Below are 22020 nucleotides of genomic sequence, written 5' to 3'. Positions count from 1 at the left end.
TGCCCCAAGGCATAGAGTTAGAGCTTGTTATTCCCTCTCATGCAACTTCAGAAGTTTTGGGGGTTTTTTGGTAATGCTTTCTATTGCTTTCTAGACCTCTTCCTAGCTCTGGCCTCGAAACCTCAAAGTCTGCGCAGCTCTAGAAACGGCAGTGATATAACTGGGATCCCCTACAGATCTACCCCTCCTTTTCCAGAGTTTGGAGAGCACCATTCTGCCAGTCCTGCCCTGAAACACTCAGGTTAGGCTAAAGAGGCTTCCCCTGAGGGTTTAGGGCTGGTGTCCTGTTTTGGGACATCTCTCATTACACTGTGGTTCTTGCAGTGTCCACGGATGGCTGTGAACCATCAACGAAGCATCACCAGAGCCCCCTGCCACTGGGGTCTGTGCCAGCCCCGATGGGTCTCACTGCGTTTCTGTGCCTCATTTCAGCTGTGTGAGAAACCAGGGCTGGAGCTGGGGAGGGGGGAAGCTGGGGGGGGGATGCAGCCTTGCCCCACCTCGGCTAAGCAGCACTTTTCCCCTATCACCGCCCAGGCCGTGTGCCCTGGGATCAGCGCAGGAGCGTGGGGTGCACCCAGCGGGGCAGCCGTCCCGAGCAACCCAGCCAAAACCCGCTGCACACCGTCTATGGATGCCTCTGTTTCCACACAGCCTGCAAGGGGGTTTCCATCAGGAAATGCCGAGTTCCTGTCTAAGGGACACTCCCTTCTTCCAGGCTGGGTTGATATATGAGAGGTGAGGACTGGGCAGATCCCCGCGTAAGATTAGAGCATCCCAAGACCTGGGGTTGAGCAGCTGGTGTGAGCTAGGAGTCAGCAGCAGGGCAAGGAGAGGAGCTGGGCTCCAGCGAGCGTCCCAGGAGAAAGATCTCACAGAGGGAGGAGTTGGGACAACAGGAGCCAAAGATGTAGGCTGTCCTAGGAGGGGACAAGGGGACAGACAAGCCCCACATTCCCCCCTTCCTGGCTCCCCCGGGGCAGGGAGGGCTCCAGCCGGGGCAGCTCTCAGCGGCTGCACCTTGCACCCGCTGCCCGCTCCCAGCCTGCCTCCCCCTGCTCCGGCCGGCTTCTCGCCGAGCCCCGGCCCCGGCGCGCTCCCCGCCACACGCTGGCTGCCGGCCCAGCCCAGCGGCTGCAAGCAGTGGGTCTTGCCGCTTTACTCCTGTTTACAGAAATGGGAATTTGCATGATGAAAATAACCTGGGACGGATTTTGATTTTACTGCCCTTGGCAGAAGGCTTGGAAAAAACCGGTGCATAGTCAATTACTGGAATTTTTAAACACAAATAATATTTTATGTGATCAGCAGGCTGGCTCGGGGCCTGGGCACCGCGCTCCAACGGCACTTATGAAAGGAACAAGCCATCAATTGTGCTGCCGCGCACAGGAGCCTGTGGGCAGGTGCAGCCTGTGTTGACCTTAGCACACACAGCCCTCTCGGCTCGCTTAACCCGTGAGGTATGGGCCGGAGATTTGCGAGGCTCAGACTTGGCTCTTGCTGCCTTGCGCTGGCTGGAAGTTTCTTCCCTCCCTCCCTTTTTCCACCAGAAAACCAGGGAAGCATCATCTCTTGGTAAACATGGAGAGGGGGGATGCACGAGGCTGAGACACTCATTCTTGGGGCTGGTGGTGCAGAGCGAGGTGCCGTCCATCGCATCTCGCCATAGCCACCCTGGAGAGGCGGGGCCCATCCCCGCGGCAGCTTCCAAACCTGTTGCCAGGTGGGAAGGGGTTAACCAAAGCAGGGGCCCCATGCATTTCCCCCAAATCCCCACCATCCTGGCAGGCTCCCCAAACCAACAGCCCTGGGACCTCATTCCCAGAAACGCTCAAGCCGGGAAGGCGGGTTCCGGGAAGGACCTGCACAAGCCAGCGAAGCCGTAACGTGCTGCAGGAACCTCCCTGGCAGCCACAGACCCTCCCGGGACGTGTTACTGGGATCAAGGGAATTAGGGGAATTACACTCCCCTCGCTGTTAGGCAGCTGGGGCAAGGACAAGCGGTGAGGCCGTATCGGCAAGGCTAAGAGTTGTGTTTATCCATTGAGGTACTTCTACGGTTTCCATCCCCAGAGAGGGAAAGCGAGTGAGGTGACTTAGGGAGGCAGAACAATATTAATTCATTAATTTATCACAAATACTTTTTATTTTAAAGCGCTGGGCAGTGAAAGGGCTTTAAATTTCCAGGACTATTGCCAGTTTCCTCCTTCTCTGCCGTACTCGCTTTAAAATCTTGCCCCACGGGTCCCCTTGGCAAACACTCGGCTGTACGGTGCATTCAGCATTGCTGCTTTCTGCAACTCCATTGCGAAACTGCCCCGCAGGACCAGAGCCCTGCGGCAGCTGGGGCTGTATGCGTGAGAGCTGCTGGCAGAGGCTGGAGGGTGCGATCCCTTGGCAAAGTGACCGCTTCTGACTTCAAACAGCTTCAGATAACAGTGATGAGGATGAGGACGATGATAATTGCCTGCCTGCTTTCTTCAGAAATAGGCTTTAAGAAAAAAAACCTGCTATTGTTGTTGTTTCAGGGCCAAGGGGAAGAAAAATTCCTTCCCTGTTTAAGGATCTCTAACACCTGGGTAGAGTTTCACTTCTCTCAGCTGCCTGCTTCAAGGCTTGATAGCTACTTCCTAATAACTCAGGGCTGGATCCAAAGCTCACTAAGTCAGCCGGATTCTTTCCATTCATCTAACGTTGATCAGACCTTTCTTGGCTGATTTGAAATCATTTGACACCCTGAGTGTGTGCGTACATGTAAGAGCGAGAGACTGTTTTCAAGTGGCTTCCTGAATGGCTTTTTCATGTGCGCTTAGCTGGGGCAAAAATCGATTGCAAAAAAGCTCCCTGTGAGTTTCCGAGTGTCGGTGGCATTGTGCAGGGGCCGTTCCGTTCGCCTCTCCCAGCTGAAGACACACACGAGCGTTTCCTGCCTGGCACACAGGCACTCCTTGCCCGCTCGTGGCTCCTGCCTGCTCCCTGCCCTTGGGAAGCCTCTGCCATCAGCTGGCTGCGGTCGCTCCCGGCTGCGGGGAGGAGGAGGCTCTCTGGCACATCAGGAAGGCTGTGCAATGCGCTCGTGGCCTCCGTCCAGTAGATTTCAGCTGTTTGTTCTCGGCTGGGGCAGGTGAAAGCTGCTGGGACTGAGAAGGCGGCTGGCGGCTCTGCAGGAAGTGGTCTGGGTGACTAAGCTGGATGCTCTCCTCTGAGTCAGGGCCATCCCCAGCGCACTCTGGCCAGGCTGCAGGGACAGTGCAAGCCCTGGGCTCGCTGCAGCTTTCTCCACCCCATCTGCACTGACCCTGTCCCAGTGTCGCTGTTCCTGAAGGCTACTTGGACGGGATCTCTTGGCCGGCTTCAGCTATTGCAGAAGCTAGAGAAGTGTTGCAGGAAGAGCCATGTGAACCCCCTGGCCTGGCTGAAACTGCGTTCCTCTCTATCCCTCGACCAAATTGTTATGCCTGGTTGCTATGAGCTGCTAAACAGATGCTGCAGTGCCCCCAGCGAGGGCTGCATCTCATTAGGGGAAGAAATGAACCCTTTCAACAGTGGTCACAATCTGTAAAGGCTTTGGGATCTGTCCAGACCTTGGTGGTGGTCAGCAAGGGCTGACTCCATACCCATAAAAGGGGCTTTGGGTCCCAGAAACTCAATACAAGGCAGTCTTTGAGGGAGCATGGCAACATCTGAGCTGGGCTGCGGAAAACAGCTGGGAAGGAAGATGCTTGAACAACAGGTCACAGACATGCCTGGCCCACTCCAACAAGGCTCTTGGCAAAAGCGTGACCCCCTGGAGTGGGCTTTGCAATGTCCCAGCCTTGTTGGGCTTGTGCACAGCACAACAGAGGTGCCTAAAATCCATGCTGCTGCTCTATGCTTGGAAGAAAACATGTGCAGTCAGTCTGTGATCATTTATGCACACAGTACACCTGATGGGTATGCAAGGATTTGGGTCCAGGGGCACAAAATTCACAGAGAGATTTATCTCCTGCATCACATGGGCTTAGCGTGGCCAAATTTGTCTGTGGCATGTGCGATGGGTCTGTCACAGCAGTGCCTGTGCCAGGACAGAGCGTGATGGATACCGAAGCGCTGGCAGGTGCCTGTGCCTCTCTGCCCACTGGAGCCCTGCTGCGAACGGGAGCGAGGCGCCGTCTCTGCGTGCACACTGACAAGCGTGTGTCCCCCGTGCACAGGCGTGTGTGTGCCCAAGGGCTGCTCGTGCCCACACGTGCGTGTGTGCAGGGCGTGTGAGCCTCCATGTATAAACACGGCAGCAGGGAGAGCACTTGCAGTCCCCAAACTTGGCATTCCCTGTGCAGCGCAGTTGCAAGGTTAAGTAAATATCTGACTGTGAGCTGAGGAAATGAGTCAAAAAACATTGAGAAAGAAGAAACCCAGATCTCCGGAGAGACAAACTCCATGCACAGCCTGTCCTTATTGTGACTGCGTGTTCCCAGCCTTCCTTCTCCCAACCAAGCCTCCTTGACCTGCTTCTTTTCAAACCACTACCAACTCCCCACGCCAAGGGGACAAGCAGAAGAGAAAAGAAAGCCCAGCCAGCTCCCTGCCCACCTCTGCGACCAACCCACCAGGGCTCTGCCTGCCTTTCGCATCCCTTTGCGCCACCCTCCGTGCCCGGGTGCAAGGAGGGGGCTGCGTCTCTTTCATCTGGAACGTGTTACGGCATGAGGAGTTCCCTGTTTTACCTGGGGAAATCCCAGAGCTGGGAAAACGTGCCCAGGTGATGACAACCCCCTCACGCTCTCTGACAACCGAATGGGAAGCTGGTGAGCACTATTTGAATGGCATCCAGGAAATGAGATGCAGCGTCTCCAAGACATCTAAAAAAAAGGCTGAGAATAAAACAAAAACAGCAATCACGCCTGATGGGAGAGGAATTGGATTCTGGCCTCCCCTCTGCTTCTCCCCTCCTCCCCCAGCCTTCTGGAGGACCAAGTTGAATGCAGCTGGCTTAGTTTGGCTAATTGGCTCTGTCAATCATGTGTCAATCAGGTCGGCTCACACAGCCGCTCCTGCCCGGGTGAGAGAAGTGTTAAATCTGAGGGACTGCTGGCTGGGAAAGCAAAGGTGACCAGCAGCTTCTGATGTGGTTTAAGGAAGGCGTTAAAGCTGATGAGTTTTTAGAGGGAAGCTGTGCTGGAGCTGGTCTCTAGCACTGCTTTGCTGTTTGAGCCCAGACAATTTGGTGCCTCAGTTTCCCCTTTCCTAAGGGGACCGAGGCTGACCAGAGGGAACCCAGGGGAGCACTGCTGGCTGCAAAAACTAGAAACACAGGGCTGAAAAGCCCTGCGTTTGCCTGACCACACAGATTTAAGGTTTCATTCTTTGTTCCACACAAGGTCCTGGGGTCACTGGCCCCTCCTCTGGCATGTGTACTTAGAAATCAGGTACCAGACAAGAAGGAAACTCCCCCTGTCTCCTCTGGGCGAGCGAGCGAAGGGTTAAGTCGAGGAAGTTTTTCGGGAGGAGATGGCAAAGGTTGGCAGAGATCCCTCTTCTGTGTCACAGGAAGGAAGCGGTTAAGCCAGAGTTGCCACCTGGGAAGCAGAGACAGGTCTGAAGACGCTTTGCCAGTTACTTCACTGTATAAACAGCTTTTCCTTCCTGTCCCCCAACACTATCTCTCCGTGATACACTAATTATCCAAAGCCTAAACCAGACAAAAAAGGAAAGAAAAAAGAAAGAAAGGAAGAAAGAACGGATTCTGGTGCTGCTTTTCACCGCATGTTGAGAGATCTGGCAGCAGTGCAGGGAGGGGACAGATGCTGCTGCTCTGTTTGCCCAAAAACAAAGGAGAAGAAGATTACACTTGGATTTTGAGTTTGTTTATGGCGAGATCAAACCCTCTGCAATCTCTTGTCTGGCTTTCAAGTGGCAAGAGCCTCAGGCTCCGGACTGCGGGGATGCAGCCTTCTCGCTGCGGGCCTGGCAGGGAGCACGTGCCAGGTGGGTACCTGCCTGGACTACGGTGGCACTGCCTCTGGCCACCCCCCGAGGACTGATGTCACTAGCTGGGCACTGTTGTCTGCTGGAGCTTTCTCAGCATTCTTGCCCTTTTACAGGAGGGGAAACTGAGGCATGGGGTGATTTGGCGCACACATCCCGAGCAGCGGGTGGGGAAGAGATATGTGTGGGTAACGGGGAGGAAGCAGGGTAAGCGGGCAGGGTTGTGGGGACCTGCCGAAGGACGCCGGGGGTTTAATTTCTTGATGCTGGGAATTAAGGGATGGGCTGACGTCACTGTGAACGACCGCGTAGTGGAAATGCCACATTTGCTGGTGCTGGTCCAAAGCTGCCCCCAACTCGTACCAATACCTGCTTGGCCCACACACCAAATCCTTCTCCCCCAGCTGTTGTCCAGCTCACGGGAAAGCCTCGAACCCCTCCTTCTTTAAACAACTCCATAGGGCGTCAGCCAGGGATCCCTACAGAGCCCTGCAGGAGCGACTGGCCCCGAGAGGGCCCTATGGACCCCCTAAAGCATCTTGTGCAAAAATCGCACCCTGCTCCCCAAACTGGAAGTGTGTGCAGAAGCGCTCAGGAAGGGCCGGCTGGGCTGGCACATCTCTCCTACAGCACTCAAGCACCCTCGTTTCCCTCCTCCCGCTGCAGGCAGGGAAAACAGGCAGCTGTATCCAGATCTCCAGCAAAACTCTCTGATGCTTTAACCACAAACTCCGGCCAAACACATTTGGCGACGAAGGAGTTAAAAGCTCTGGGCCGAGCAGTTTTCTAGCCTGTGGCTTCTTTCCCCCCTCTCCCTCCCTGGTTTACAAAAAAACACATTATCAAAAACCTGCCTGGAATCCTCTCAGCCAGTGACACAGAAAATTCACATTGCGGAGGCTGCCAGGGCGACAACAAATAGCAACAGTAAATACAGCTGCCTGGAGCTCCCCGGCTGCTGCCCTGCCCGCAGGCTGGGGATCAGGAAGGGCGTCACGCTTCAACACCACACGCACTGCCTCCAGATTTGTAGAGGACGCTCTGCTTTCTTGTTGCCTCTCCTCTGGTCTCTGCTCGCAGCTCCGGGACTTGTCCTTTGGAGGAGTCACAGAGCCAGCCTCTCGTCCCCTGCCCCAGCAAGTACAACCAGCTGGTTGGTTCCCTTTGAAGCACTTCATCTCCCTCCTTTTCTCTTTCATCCCTTTGCTTTCCATCTTTCCAGGGTTATTTTCCCCTCCTGAGCCCGTGTAAGCCTGCGACAGGTACACTGCAGACCCTCCCCTCCCTAGCAGCTGCCCAGGGGGATGTCCACCTGCATGGGCACACAGCCCGACGCGGGCACTGAGTAGTCCCCAGAGCACTCCCAGGGTGTCAGCGGTCACAGCAGCAGCAGGACACACGTCTGCATTGTGCAACCCCCCCCCGTACAGAGGTGGGCCTCGGCAGACCCACTTGACCTTGGTGAGGCTCTGGGCAGGACCCCGGGGGCCGGGGAGGGATGTGCTTACAGGGAAATCACTGTTCTCTCTACCGAGGAGCAGCTCAACTATTCTTTTGCTCACCAGCTTAACGCTGCATCTCTACCCGCTCTCTCCTCTGTGCATTATTGCTGTCTTCCCCTTCCTCCTTTTTGCACATTCCCCTTTTCCTTCCCCCTCCAGCCATCACTCAGCACTTCACACATCTGCCACACTCACATTAGCAACAGGTAACCAGGCCACCTCTGGCCTAAAACTGGTAACGCTAAAGGATATATATTTTTTTCCAGCGTCACTTTTTTTCCAAGTTGCGGTGGGTTCCCGGCCCCGCTCTGCATATCTGATGTTTATTTTAAGTCGGTTGCCGGGTGGAAGCTGTATCCCTGCGGTTCCTGTTCTTAATCTCTGCTTTTTTCTCCTCTTTTGCTTTCTTTCTTCCCACCCCCCATGCCGTTCAACAAGTTTAATTTGTCATTGGGGTCACCGAGGCAGCTGCAGGAGGAGGTACGGTGGGACTGAGACCGCCCTGCTGCTAGCGGGACGCCGGGGGAGCCCCAAGGGACAAGAAAAGGGGTGACAGGAGGACAGGAGCTTCAGAGCAGGGCTCCTGGCGAGCCTCAGCAAGCGCCGGACTGGACTCCTGCTGTCCCCCACCTCCTCGGTGCAGCCTGGGTCCGGAAGATTTCTGAGACGGAGGGGCCCGTCCCAGTGCCATCTTAATTGCTCATCTTTTCCATGCTTTACACCTTGAACCTCATCCACAAGAATGAACCTGACTCCACTTAAAATCAGCACCACAAACCCCACCATTAAGTCAAAGCAATGAACAGAGAAGTAGAATTAAAAGGCAATTATATAAAAGATGGGAAAGCTTCCTCTTGGCTTAGCAGGAGGGCACGGAGCAAGCCTGGACATCCACACAAACAACTGCCTCCACTGGGTGATTTTATACCAAACCGCTAATTGCTGTGTTACCCAAAAGGGAATCCAGCGGGCAGCTGCTGTTAATCACTTGTATTACAGTAGCCCCAGGAAGATCCAGGACAGCCCCTCTAAGCCACACTGTCCCCACCAGGAGACCCCACAACACAAGGGAGGGAGAGGCACTGCCAGATGCCACCAAGGTCACAGCAGGTGCGTGGCATGGCAGGGACAGAAAGGACAGGGTCTCCTGCCTCCCACCTCGGGCTCTTGGCATTACACATCTGCCTCCCAGTGCCTCGCAGTGGGGAAAAGAAAGGAAGATGGAGAGGATGTAGACAACGGGCCGCCTGAGGGGTTTGGGAGGTGAGATTTATGAGGCTCTGTCTTCGAGAAGCTTTCAGGAAGGGGAAAAAAAAAGAAAAAAGCTCCTTCAGGTGGCTGGAGATCTGTCTTGCTGGTGATAGCAGAGATCTTATCCTGCCAGTCTGCACAGAGGAGGGTCTCATCTCTCAGGGATGTTGCAGAGACCTTGGGAAAGTGCCCTTCGCTGCTAAAGGTGGCTTAGTGCCATGCCCCAGGCACAGGCAAGGGGACTTCCCTTCTTCCCTTGCTTGCGCGGAAAAGCTCTCGCAGGCACTGGTTACCTGCCTTGGACACTGTGCTGCTGGTGTGGCCGCTGGTGCACCGGGGAGAGGCGATGCTCTAAGGGGGACAACCCCAGGGTTACCCAAGGCACAATCCTCCAGAAGAGCATCTACTGAACATCCCGTGTCTCCCAGGGCACTCTGTGCCCTACTTTCAAGGGTCTGCATGGCAGCAGTTCATCCTGAAAGCTAAGGACAGGGAGCAGAGGACGCCTGCAGAAGGACAACGGGGAGGTGAGGGCAGGGCTGCATGCCCCAGCTCTCCCCGCTCATTCCCCGGCTAAGCGAGGGCTGAGCACAGTGGAAGGAAGAAAGAGCAAAGCCAGGAAAACTCCTTCCCCATCATATTTACTGAACTGCTCTGAGTTATGACTGGAGGCCAAGATCTGGCTTCAGGCGATTGCCTAAATCATTTAGGAGCTGACAAGGTAGGGAGGGGGGAAAATGTTCTTGTAATTCTTCAGTCTGAGGTACATTAAGGAGCCATAAGCCATGTCGAGAGCTTGAATTACATTAGAGAGATTATCCTGTTACAGTTCATAATCCTGGATAATATACCATCCCGCAGCACACCTGCCAATGATAAATCTCGCCCCGTAATGGGGCAGTCGTGACCCTGGCGGTCCTGTAGCCCTCTTGGCATGGAGCGGTAGCACCGTGCAGGCAGATGGAGTCAGGAGGGAGAGCACGGAGGAATAACAGCCTGGCACTGGTGTCTGCACCGAGGGAAATTCATAGCCGCGTGGCTCCTCGCAGTTCTCAGTGCGCTGTGATTCTCTGAGCCACAGCAGGTCCTCATCGGCCTGCGGGCAGCACAGGCATGGGCCAAGAGGGATCTATGGGGAAGGACACCTGGGGTCCCCTGTCTCCATAGGGAGCCATATGGGGCCCCAGCAAGTATGCTGGACCCCACTGGTGGGGCTGAGGACGTGCCACATGCTAAAGCCCACAGAACGAGGGGAGCCCAGCAGCCAGATGGAGAGCAGCACCCCAGGCCACAGCAGGATATCTCCCTGAAAAGAGGGGATTTCTGGCACCAAGCATCAAATCTCTTTCAGTGAGAAATGGGAAGGGATGGGACTGAGTCCCAAAGGGATGAGGGAGGAAATCGGCCCTAGGAAACAGCCTGTCCTTTTGGAGCAGGGTGCCACAAGGAGCTAAGCTGCCTTGGCCCCTCTGGAAAAGTAGATCAGCAGGTGGGATTTGCAGCCTGGAGATCCTAGGGGTGGTGGGGTCTCCCGGCAGGGCAAGACAGGCACTGCCTCTGAGCCTTTAATGCTTTATGTCAGCGGCATTTGGCTGCCCATAAAGGTGGAGCTGTGCCAGAGGCCAACTCCTGCAAAATGCATCTTTGGGGCCCTCGGGCTGCAAGCCCGGGGACAGCAGGCGCTGCCAGCTCTCTGGGACTGGGACCTTCAGCTCGCTGCAAGATGTTTGCCTTTCTCCAGCATGTAGAACTCCCCTTCCCTTCCCATGCATTAGGAAACAACCCAGAGACCTGTCCTCCCCTCTCTGTGGCATAATCCTGCCTGTAATCTTTTACAAGAGGCCAGCAAGCTCCAGGCCTCCTTGAGTCTCCTAACTCCTCCTTAGCCTATACCCTTGGCTGTTCGGTCTCAGTCATCTCCCAGCCGTGCCGTCCTACTCCACCGACTGCAGCCCCCGGGCTAACAAGCCCCTGTTGTTTCGGATCTCCAGTCCTCCTCCAGCCCAAGCTACTTCTTTGCCCTCGAGACCATAAATCCTGCTGTCCCCCTTGATGTGAACTGACCATGCAAACACGACCAGGCAGCTCCTGCTTCTCTGCCAGGCAGCCTCTCCCTCCTCCAGCCCACATTCTCCTGCACTGGAAAGCGCAACTGCTCCATTTAAGTCTCCTGACACGTCCCAGGGGAAAATGCTCTGTCCCTGAGGCCAGCCTGGCTCCTGATTTTGCAGAGAGCTGCTCCTGTAAACTGCATCAATCCACTGACTGCACGGGGATGACACTGATTTACACTAAACCCCTGAAGGAGGGACTGTGTCCACCCGCCCCTGGATGTCTCCTTGTCTCCTCTTCCCTCCTGCCCCTCTCCAGACCCGCTTCCCACTCCCTCTGCCCTTGATCTTTTCTTTAATAGCCGCTCACTTCCAGGCTGCTCCCCTCTGATCTGTGGTTAAGCAGCTCCCATGAATTACTGTCGTCTCTACGCTGGCTGCCAGCCTCCGGCCAAGGTAAATCCCTCCTGCCCTCCCTTCCCCAACGCCCATCACCTGCGCTGGCCCCAGCTCCAGGGTCTGCACAGTGTAAAGAACGAGCCCCTCTACCCTGCAGGGATTTGCAGGCTCCCCTATGGCCCTGGGGGATACTTGACAGAGCCTCTTCTCTCAGGCTTGTGTGTTTTGTTTAAGTGCTTTGAGATAAAGCCCTTTTATCACGTTAAGAGCTTGGTTGCCCTGGTTTCTTCCTCTGGCCTGAAGGCCATTCTTTTCCTGCCTCTTGTTTTTGACCTCAGGTTCAAGAGTGCTAGACCTCCCTGGTTTAGAGGAGACCTTGGCTGCGAGCATGACAGCCAGTGTGGGAAAAGCCAGGGCAAGGGTTGGAGAGGGCTGCCAAAGGCCCAGCTTGTTCGGGGAACAGCTTCCAAACCATTTAGGAAAGTAGGAAGGAAAGAAACGTAAGAGCAGAGCAGACTTCCGCACTTTTTCAAGCCTCTACCGTTCTCCCTTCCTTTTATCTTTTTCTCTCTGTTGCTTCCTTTTATTTACACCTCCAACCTTTCTCACTCCTTCTCCCTCTTTCCCCTCCCCTCCTTTCCCCGGCTGTACCTCCCTTTCCCCCTTTTTCTCACCCTTGTTTTGCTTTCCTTCCCTCCTTCTTTCTCTCTCTCTCCCTTCCCCTGCGGCTTGCCAACTGCCAGCAGATGACATCTCCTTTCATGTTTGGGGCTGAGCGGAGGCTCTGAATGTTCGTTTGATTCCGTTAAGATAATAGCTGGTTCACTGTCAGACGCAGACTGATCAGTTAAAACCTTAATCACTGCCTGTCTACTCACATGGCACTTATTTTTTAAGAGATTAATCCCCTAAGCACTGCACCAGCATACATTCAGGCTCAAAGAAAAGGGTGGGTTTTTATTATTATTTGATGCATTTACTGTTTCTTTTTTGCTCTTTTTTAAAAAAATGCATCCTTCCCCCCATCTTTTTTAATCTGATGCTCAGAAGACATCTAACCTCCGCCACCTCAGCGCAGTGGAGGCCGGAGTGCCAGTGGGAGATGGAGGCGATGCCGCTCCTGCCTTGGGAGCTGAGGGGAGATTTGCAGGATGGCATGGTGGGCTGTGGATTAAGCCTGGCCGGGGACTCAGGAGAGCTGGGCTCCATCCATGTGTCCCCATTCAGTGCCTATGCCTCCTTTCCCTTCCCGAGTCGGATGCAGGAAACAGCTCTGGATAAACATCGCAGAGCAGCAAGCGCCGCAGCTCAAGCAAGAGGCCTCCGTGAGCACATCAAAGCCCGCTGGGGAAGTTAGGCGTCCACCTCTGACTAGGATTTAGGTAAAGCTTCTTTAAAGCACCTCGGCTTAGCACCCGCCCGCATTAAAGCAGCGCCTCTCCAGGAAGGCCGTGCCGGCGTCCGGCTGCCGTGTGCCACCGCAGCCCCGGCTTTCCCAGCCACGAGGCAACCGTGGCCCGAAACCGCAGCCGGCACCGCACCGGCACTTCCAGCACCTAACCACTAAATACTAAGATAACAGGAAGCTTAAATCTCCTCCTGAGCTAGGATTTTAATTAATGGAGAACACTACATCCCCCTCAACCCGTTAGACGTTGCAGTAGGCGCAGAGAAAGAAACAGGACCGTGATCCGGAGCCTGGCTCCCCGTTTGCCCCAGGGCAGCAGCGATAACCTCCTCTAAGGCAGCATTTTGCATTCACAGAGCTCCAAGCATTTCACAGAGGAGGCTGCCATCCTCAACTCCATCTTCGAAGGTGCTGAAAGCTCATTTGCCTCAAAACCACCCTGCAGGTGAGGGCAGAGCCGCCAGACCGGGTCTCCCGAATCAGCCTGCTCCAGCTGCCAAACAAGATGCTTCTTCCCTCCCCCTGTGAGACTCAGCCCTGGAGCTGAGCTGGGCTGGGGAAGGGGGTGGTTGGGGAGGCAGGGGTTTTTCCTTACTCCTTCAGCATCACCAGAGAAGCAAGGCAATGTTTTCTGAGTGCTAAAGGTTTGTGAAAATTTTTCTTTACATTTGACTTGTGATCAAAGAAGGAAGAAAAGTAACATTGCCAAGCCCAAGGTTTGTTTTAGCACTTGTAAAGAAAGTTCAAGAAAAGCAAATCTTTTACTAACTCCTATGTAACTGTTTTCAGACTCCCATTCCCTGTAATGGCCATGAGAAATGACCGATTTCTGCATCCATCCCACTACAGCCACCACGCTCCTGAGCGCCCAGTGTTTTGACCTGCCTCTCACTTGAGGTCATGGCTTTATTTGCATGATGTACAGCGCTAGGGACACGGCAGTCCTGGCACACGCGAGGGGTCCCAGAGGTCAGTCCTCAGCTCAGAGGGTGCTGGCGGTCCCCGTACCCTGAACGGCACAGCAAGAGCAGCTCGACCATGGGATATCGCTCCCTCCCTGCGAAAGGCCCTCTCTCTCTGGCACCCTGGTACTGGGGAACCTCTAGCAAGGTCTGCAAAAGCCGCTCGTGTGACAAACCAGCTTCCGGAGAGCAACGTCTCGTCTCAGCATCTCCCTGCGAAATACAGCCAGGGTTTTGCAGCCTCAACTTGTGATCTGGCAGGACACTCGGCTCCAGAGCCTTCATTTCCACGTCCTGCTCCTAACCCCACACCTTCAACTCCATCAAAGCAGCAACAGCAGTGTCACCAGCTCCCAGATAAAAGAGCTGGAATTGCTGGCAGCAAATGATGACTCAGAATTTGGTAAAATAAAATTGGAAGTATATGAGAAGAGTTTTTTGTCAGCTGCCTTTGGCGTTTCCTATTTAAAATGAAAATGTAGTGAGAGTACAGGTTCTGAGTGTATTTTGGCAATTTTTGGTGAAGTAAAACAAAGCTGTCAAAAGGATCTATATTTATATATAGAAGCAGAGTTCACCTTCAGGCCTTATTCTGCTTATCCCCCAAGATATTCCTGAGGCCGGGGTTCAGTGGAGTTGGAAAAAACATAAAGAAAAAACAGCATGGAAATTGAAAGAAGTGATACCCAGAATCAGAGGGATAAAGTTTAACAAAAGAAAGCTTACAGAGGAAAGGGATGCAAAATTCCTTGCTGCAAACGATAAAGCAGTCTCTAACTAATGGAGATTAGGAAGAAACTCTCCCAAAGGACTGGTTATCCCATAAATTAATAGAATCAATAGTGTCACAGACCTCAGTCACAGGGTCCCGAATCATTGCACTAAGTGCTACAAGTGCGTGAGCACCCTCCCCTGAAGCAGCTGGGGCTGGCCACTACTGGAGATTACACGGACAGACGGGGCCCAGATTTGAACTGACCGTTCACGTGTTTCAAAGCAATGCCAAAAAAAGGCAGTAGTAGTGAATGAGTAAAAACACATGAATCTTTTCCGGTGGAAAGGGTGATAGCTCTAACTCAAGCCTGACTTGACTTTGATCTTGTATGTTAGACCTAGCAAGAAATTTCCTAGGATGCGCACAAGTCTTCAGACACATTAGAAGCAATCACCAGTGTTCATTCAGGCCAGAAAGAGTCGCTGCCCCCCACTACCTACACAGAGAGGATTAGTTGGGGTTCACAGCAAACGCTCTTCCGCGGGTTTAAATTAACACACCTGCTTGCAAAGTGGGTTAATTATTTTTTGTGGAAATAATTGCTATGCAGAAAGGTAGTCTAAACTACAGGTCCCAGATCTTCAGGTGGGCATCTTTCTAGGGGCCAATGCTCCAGCTCAGCCCCATGGTATGGTCTGATGGGAGAACCATTTGGATTTTAGTCTCTGGCCTTAGGTACGTTGGAGGCCGGGCAGTTGCATTAGTCTCATCCTGACCTACAGTCTAAGAAAAGCTGGCTGCCTTGCAAACATAGTCACAGGGTTATTTAGAGCACTCGATTGCTTAATGACATTTTAGCACTGTATTTTGTTAAGGAAATCCAGGTGGCTGTTTTATCATAACTGCTACACCTTTGCTCAGAGATCTCTGCTCGCTCAGGCTAACACTGTTGCATAGCTACAGTCTACAGAGATCCTTAATCTACCCTGGAAAGCAGATTAAACTTCCTCCTCTCTTACGAAACTGCAAAAGGATCCTCCTCTGCCTGACCGTAAAATACACAGGCTGTGCACCACACTCCGAATAAATAGCCTGGTACGCTCAGAAAGAGCTCCTTGCTAACACAGAGCCCACGGAGACTCTGCAGAGAGACACCTCATTAATAAAAAAGAAAAATTCCTACTCACATCCAAACAAGCTCATGCTCTAAACTTGGCAAAACGAGAGAGAGCCAACTACCCACCATCCCTCAGAAAGAGGCAGGGCTACCAAAGGCCTCCCTTTATACCGCCAGCGTGGGATCATGTGAGCCCCAGCTGCTAAAGCCCCGGCCCCTACAGCTGACCCTTAACGGGGCTTAACTCTGTGCTTAGAAGGAGAACTGAAAACCCACAGCATCACCTGCAGCTCTGCTCTTTTCCATTCTTGATGATTTTTAAATCTCTCCCTTTATACAAGCAGGAGCCTTCCCCTCCATGCTTTGGAACATGAACATTTAAAAAAAAATAATCTTCTTAAACTTTTAAGATACCAAGGAAACAATTATCCAATTACTTTGTTGGTTATTTACTACTGTTGCTCTGGCTGTGCTTATTGCTTCACAGCTAGAGTTGAGCATTGCACTTAAGGTTGATATTAATAAATAATAGCCACAAATTAACAATACGCCTCTTGCCACCTTAATTATATATGTGATCTCCATTCCAGGGCTTTTAAATGCCTCTGTGCTTGCACCACTGCTGGGCAGGGTTACCGGTTCCCTTGTACAGAGGGGAAGCTGCTGCGCATGGGGCTTATAGCCAAGCTTCCCAGGGATATTTAAGAGTTTAACTCCCACTGAAACTGCAAATTGCTCCAAGGCTCCCAGCCTAAGAGACTTGCCCAAGCCTGTGGTGGATTTGGGAATACAACAGTGTTCCCCTCAGGTTCACGCCCTAACTGCGAGATCCTCCCTTCGGTATCTCAGGATCTCGAGACCGTTTAAAAGTATTAATAAACAAACTAATGCAGAGAAGGGGCCATCTCTGTTTCTCAAAGGGGCACCAATGCAAAGAGACAGATGAAGTAACTCAGACAAGATCGCATTAAGGTTTGCTGGAAGCTCTGAAATTCGAGCGCCTGTCTCCTTGTTCCCACCCCAGTGCCTTGACCTCCAGGACCATCTTTGCTCTCTCAGCAAATGAAAATAGGCAGGGTATGACAGATTGACCAGCCAAGCTTCCTGGAGGTATTTCCCACAGATTGTTGCCGAGACATACAATGAAAGCGATAAATATCCCAGTGGGAAATATATGGCACCTCATCTCCCACTTGTGTTGCCGTGAAGAGCTGGGGATAAATTTTAAAAAGGCCTTTTCCCTCTTAGGGGATAAATCCTTCAGGACCAATCCTCTGGTGGGAAGCAGAGAACAACTAGAAAACCCTGTGACCCTGCCTGAAATCATGGAGTCAACAAGTGGTCAAGCAGAGGTCAAGAGGCCAAAGTGGGGCCAAAAAGGATGCTTTCTGCCAGGCCCATCTGCTGGCAAACAGACAGCAATCACCCAAAAGGTGCAGCATGGATCAAGCTCCAGGACTCAACTGTTTCTTCCCCCAGACAGTAGCAATTATCATAATCAAGCAGTTGACTCCAATTACGCCTTCCTCTCATTACAGCCGAGGGGATGGACGCAACCACAGCAGCAAAGGGAAAGTTCGCAGCCGTGTCGCCTTTGCATATCTTAATCTAAAATGACAGGGTGTGACACGGGGGGCCGGTGACCCTGCCAGCCTTCAGCTGTTCGTGTGGCAACAATTTCCAGCACCAAATTACTCCCAGGCAGGGCTTGATTGGAGGTTCAAGGCAGCAGGAGAGAGAAGCCATTTAGGCGACTGAAACATTCTTCACAGCCCTATTTAAATACAATTTACATTCCAGGCTCTGCTGTTTGTGCATTGTTAATTGCACCTTGTACCTTAGTTTATTTTATAGTTGAAGGGTTTTTTTCTTTGCTGTTGTTTTTCAAAGGCATGCTTTCTTTCTTTTTTCCTTTTTTTTTTCCTAAGGGGCTGTTGTTCTCAGAATATAGTTGTATTTCCTGGAAGGGAAAATAGATTAGTAGATTTAAAGGCCAGAAGGGACAAACAGATCATCTAGATGACCTCCTGTAGAAGACAGGCCAGGACATTTTACTCAGTCATTCTTGTGTCTCGATTTGTCCAGACTTAACCCAATACCCTTTGTTGACTAAAGTATCCCTTCCAGAAAGGCAGTCTCAATCCAAAGGTGCGAAGAGTCATACAAGTCAGTAGTTCCTGCGGGAGCTAGTTCCAGTGCATAATCATCCCTTGCCTGGAGCAGTCACAGGCAGAGATCTGAACAGCTTCTGGCTGGAAGGGACAACGTGGGCACTCGGATCCAGCCTGTTTTCATGGTGTCATCTCACAGCTTCAGCTGAAATCTGGCACCCACTGTGCTTGGTGCTTGAGAGATAGAGGAGAGCGCTAACCCAAGAAAGCTCACCAGCAAAAATGGACAAGGCAGGCAAGGAAGAAGCTTTGTTTGATAAAGCCAATGACCCAAGAGACCGCTGCTGAGGTTAGAGGCTTTCAAATTCCAGCACTTTTGATCAGAGTTTGTATTAAGCTTATGATGACTAGGTAACTCTTGGACAGACATACTGGTCTTCGTTTCCCATATGTAATGATGGTGGTTCCTCACTTTTCTCCAGCCCACTCTCAAAAATGTACTGCCCTTTGTTTGCTGGGTCAGGCTGGCGAGCCAGTGGAGGATGAGGTGCATTGGTTAGAGCTTGGTAACTGGACACTACATGGACTGTTTTCATCATCTTTCCACTGACCGAAGAGTTGTTGGTAGGAGATAGAACAACGTGGGAACAGAAAAAGATTTAGTTAGATTTGGAAAAAAATGCAAAAGACAGAGTGGCTTTTTTCATTCAATTGAAATGGGGCATACGAACTAAAATAAGAGCATCCACCCAGCTTTTTGCATTACTAAAATACGGTGCAGAGATCAGATTTACCCCATAGTTCTAAAGCCTGTGGACCCTGGCAATGAACCCACTCTTCTGGCTGGTGCCAGACAGCAGGTCAAATCCAGGCAACACAGCTGACTTTCCTACTTAAAATCCCATATTTTTGCACTAATTATGCATTACTGTGTGTTACCACACATTGTGGAAGCTAAGAGAGAAGCCTCATTTTCTAACATTACTTTAACATGTACCGTGTTAGTTGCCTTTCATGAGTTTAATTCAATGAGAGTATGGACAGAAAATCCTACCCATTTGAATCATGGGGGTGAAGATGTTTACTTCTTCTCAGATGAATTGTATGAACTGACCAAAAGCTGACTTCTAACCTGGTGCTAATCTAAAGTAAAAAGTTTTCACAAGTTCCTTTTCCTCGGCTATGCAAAAAGGGTGATTGCAGAAGTGGAAAATGGATTTTGAATTTCCAAACTCAGGTGGAATTTCAAATCTCAGCTCTGCCTGCAAAAAAAACCCCAAAACCCAAACAAAACATCTGGTAGGGGAACACAGGGGTAAAACATTGCAGAACTTCTCACTCCTCTTTTTCCAACTTGTTCTGCTATTGGGTTTGAAAAGCTGATGTCTTTTGCAAGTGTACTAGATTAGTTGCTTTCCACCAGGTTAAGAGCCAACTCTGGATGCCTAATAGCTGGAGCCGGGACCCGTTCCTGGGTCTCAGGACTGCTTGCTTTAGTGAAGCCCTGAGAGCTTCGACTTAGTTGTACAAGTCTGAAAGCAATGAACTATCATCCAGGTGACAGCCACAAGGAAGGCAAAATCGCCCAGTGAAATGTCCTGCCACCTGGGAAAGGTTTGATTCTGCCCTGAATGACACCAAGCAGCACTGTCAGTGTGCAGCTATTTTGGCATTCTTTTCTTTGAGCCCCATCTGCTGGAGTCCCGTGATTTCATGATACGTTTTATCTTTCACCCATTTGTTTATATTTAAAAAGCACATTTTTAGCCTTTGCAGCCAAGGACAGAAGCTGTAAGCCCCAAAAATCAAGTGAAAGACTAATGATCAAATCCGAGGAATTTCAGGATAGCCCCATGATTTCACAAGTTCTGAATGCTTGTGGCTGGGAATATCTGGTGCTGCCACCAGTAAAAATAACCTCATGGGCCTGGTTCTCATTTACATGAAGGTCCCCTCACACCAGTCTGGCAATGTTGGAAGCTGGCGCGATGTTAAAAGAGGTGTCGGTGTAAATGACAACTAAGCCCACTTGACCCCAGCGAGCCTACTCCTAATTTACTCCAGCTCTGGGGAGGTCTGAGTCAGACATCAGCTCAGTAAAACTTGACGGAGAGACAGACAAATGTACACCACAACCTGCTGCTGCTCCAGAGGCCTCCAAGCCAATTATTTTGGTGATCTCACTCCTCCCTTCCTTCTTCTTTCTCTCCCCCTTTTCCCATCACGTGCTCGCTTCCAGCACACGCACGTCCTTCTGCAACAAAAAGCAGTGCCGCAGAGGAATGTGGAGGGTTTGAAAGCCCCCTGAGAGCAGGTAGATCCATCTGAGCGAGAGTGCCTGCCTCCTCCAAGTCAGGAGGGGAAGGCGGGAGGAGATCAGTTTACATAAGTACTTTGCCATATGAAGAAATAATTTAGTGGTATTAATAGAGGTTAAAGTTTCCCAGGAATCCAAAACAGGCCCCGCAGACACAGGTGGGTTCTTTCACTCACAGGGATGGGGAGAGTAACCTGACTCCCTCCAGCAAAGGGGAGACGGGAGGGCGATGGGGGGCAGAGGCTCTGCCATGGTCTGCGGTGTGCGCGGAGGGTGCGGTGGGTCGCGCTGCCTGCCGGCTGATTTACTGCGGGGCGTGATGGGCTGTGAGACAGGGGCTCTGCTCAGGGATGCGGTAACCACACCACTAACCCCTCCACGCCGGCTGCCTGGGGAGGACAGGACTTGCAAGGGCAGCGGGTGCTGGCTGTTCGGGAGGTAGGAGCCGAGTTCCAGATCAAACTTAGGATCAGGAAGGGATCTGTGTGTATGACACCGGCAACACAAACGTGCGCACCCAAGCACGGGCCAAGCACTGCCCAGCACATCTGCCGTGGCCAGAGCACGCTCTCTGCATGGGGCAGAAAAAGCATGTGGCCTTGCAGACACGTGCAAACAGGCACATGCTGTTTCTTGGATGGACCATGCACCAAACATGCTCAGCGACATGCGTGGAGCGTGCTGCGCAATTCCCCACACTGGAAATATCTGCCTTTTCAGAGCTCAGATACTACAGACCAACCTGAAATCACCTCCCACTTCGGCAGGAAGCCCCAGCTGATGCCCAGCTATGATTCATCTCCAGTGCCTCCTGGAGAGCGGACTTCATCCTGACTAAATGGATAAAATGGCACAGAGCACAGAGGGGGCTACAAGCAAGAGACTAGCAAGCCTAAATCCCCCCTTGTTTAGATTAGGATCTGAGATAACATTGCTGATTCTCAAACATGGAGCTTTTTACAGCCCAGCGAGTTTCATGCCACCCCAAAAATAATAATCTCTCAAAGCTCTAGTGATTATGGTGCTTTCACCCTATAAAACACATGGGACCAAGCTCCAGCCCACCCTACATAGGATTGTGCTGCCTTGCACTGATTTGGGATTTGGCCCACAGCCTCCAGATCACAGACCTTCCCAGAACACGTGGCTGCTGTTCTGCTCTGGAAGGGACTAACAAAGAAATAAGAATATTTGTTAATACTTTTTTTCCACTGAAAAGCAGTTAAACCTCCTAAGACACTTTTTCCAGACATCTAAATCCTTTAAAAATATTCTCTAGACTCCATAAAACGTACATTTTCCCTGGGTTCTCCCGTGAGTTATTAAAAAACTGAAGTCCCTACCTTAAAAGCTTAGAGTTTGGTCATGATCAGAAAACCAACTATGCAGAATGGCACCTTCTTGTGTATTCAGAGAGACATCTACTAACTTAGTGGGGAATATCAGAATGAACTGCAGGACCAGCACAGCCAAAGGAGAACAGCCAAGACACTAAATAGACATGAGTAATTTTTTGGGTATCCAGTCTAAGACAGATTGAGGGATGTGTGTTTGAGATGTCAGAGGCTCAGCGCCCTCTGAAAACGCAGGGCCCTTTGATGGTTATGCCGGATTGGCACTACAACATTTCTAGCTGTTGGAAAACAGCTATCACATTCTCACTGTTTACTCTTTTCTCAACAAACACCTGGCAAATTCAGAATTTTAATGCCAGCATCTTTGGTTTCTTCCAAAGAGGCTCTTAAAAATAAAGATTTTTTTCAAGGAGCTCTTGATACATAGGCCAGAAGAAAATCTATGTATCCAGTCATCCATCTATCCACGCATCACCACAGCATCGGAGCGCTGCTGTTACGGGTACGGTGCAAGGTAGAGCCCCTCCCTCACAACAGAGGTACCTGTACGGAGCCTGTACAGTCCTGTACGGACGGCAGGTCGCTCACCCCGAGCTGTGATGGGCGCAAAGCCTCCCCTGTGCGTCAGAACAAGCAAATGATGTGGTTCGAAAGACAGCCGGCATGGAGGGGCTTCAGAGAGTCAGAAGAGGGTGGGATTTTTTCCGTGGCTGCTTTTCTAGACCAGAACTGTGCTCCAACACTGCCAGAATCAAAGGGATCGTAATACCCTCCCTGGCTCACTTAAACATCAGTTTGTCTGGGGCGTGAACTCTGCCAACAGCAGCTCCTGCAAAGTGCTTAGCTCTTTCTTTCCCCCCTTTTT

The sequence above is a fragment of the Gavia stellata genome, chromosome 30 (assembly GCF_030936135.1).
Source record: "Gavia stellata isolate bGavSte3 chromosome 30, bGavSte3.hap2, whole genome shotgun sequence".
NCBI lineage: Eukaryota > Metazoa > Chordata > Aves > Gaviiformes > Gaviidae > Gavia > Gavia stellata.
The sequence above is the reverse complement of the archived record's forward strand: the minus strand, read 5'-3'. Positions refer to the sequence as shown.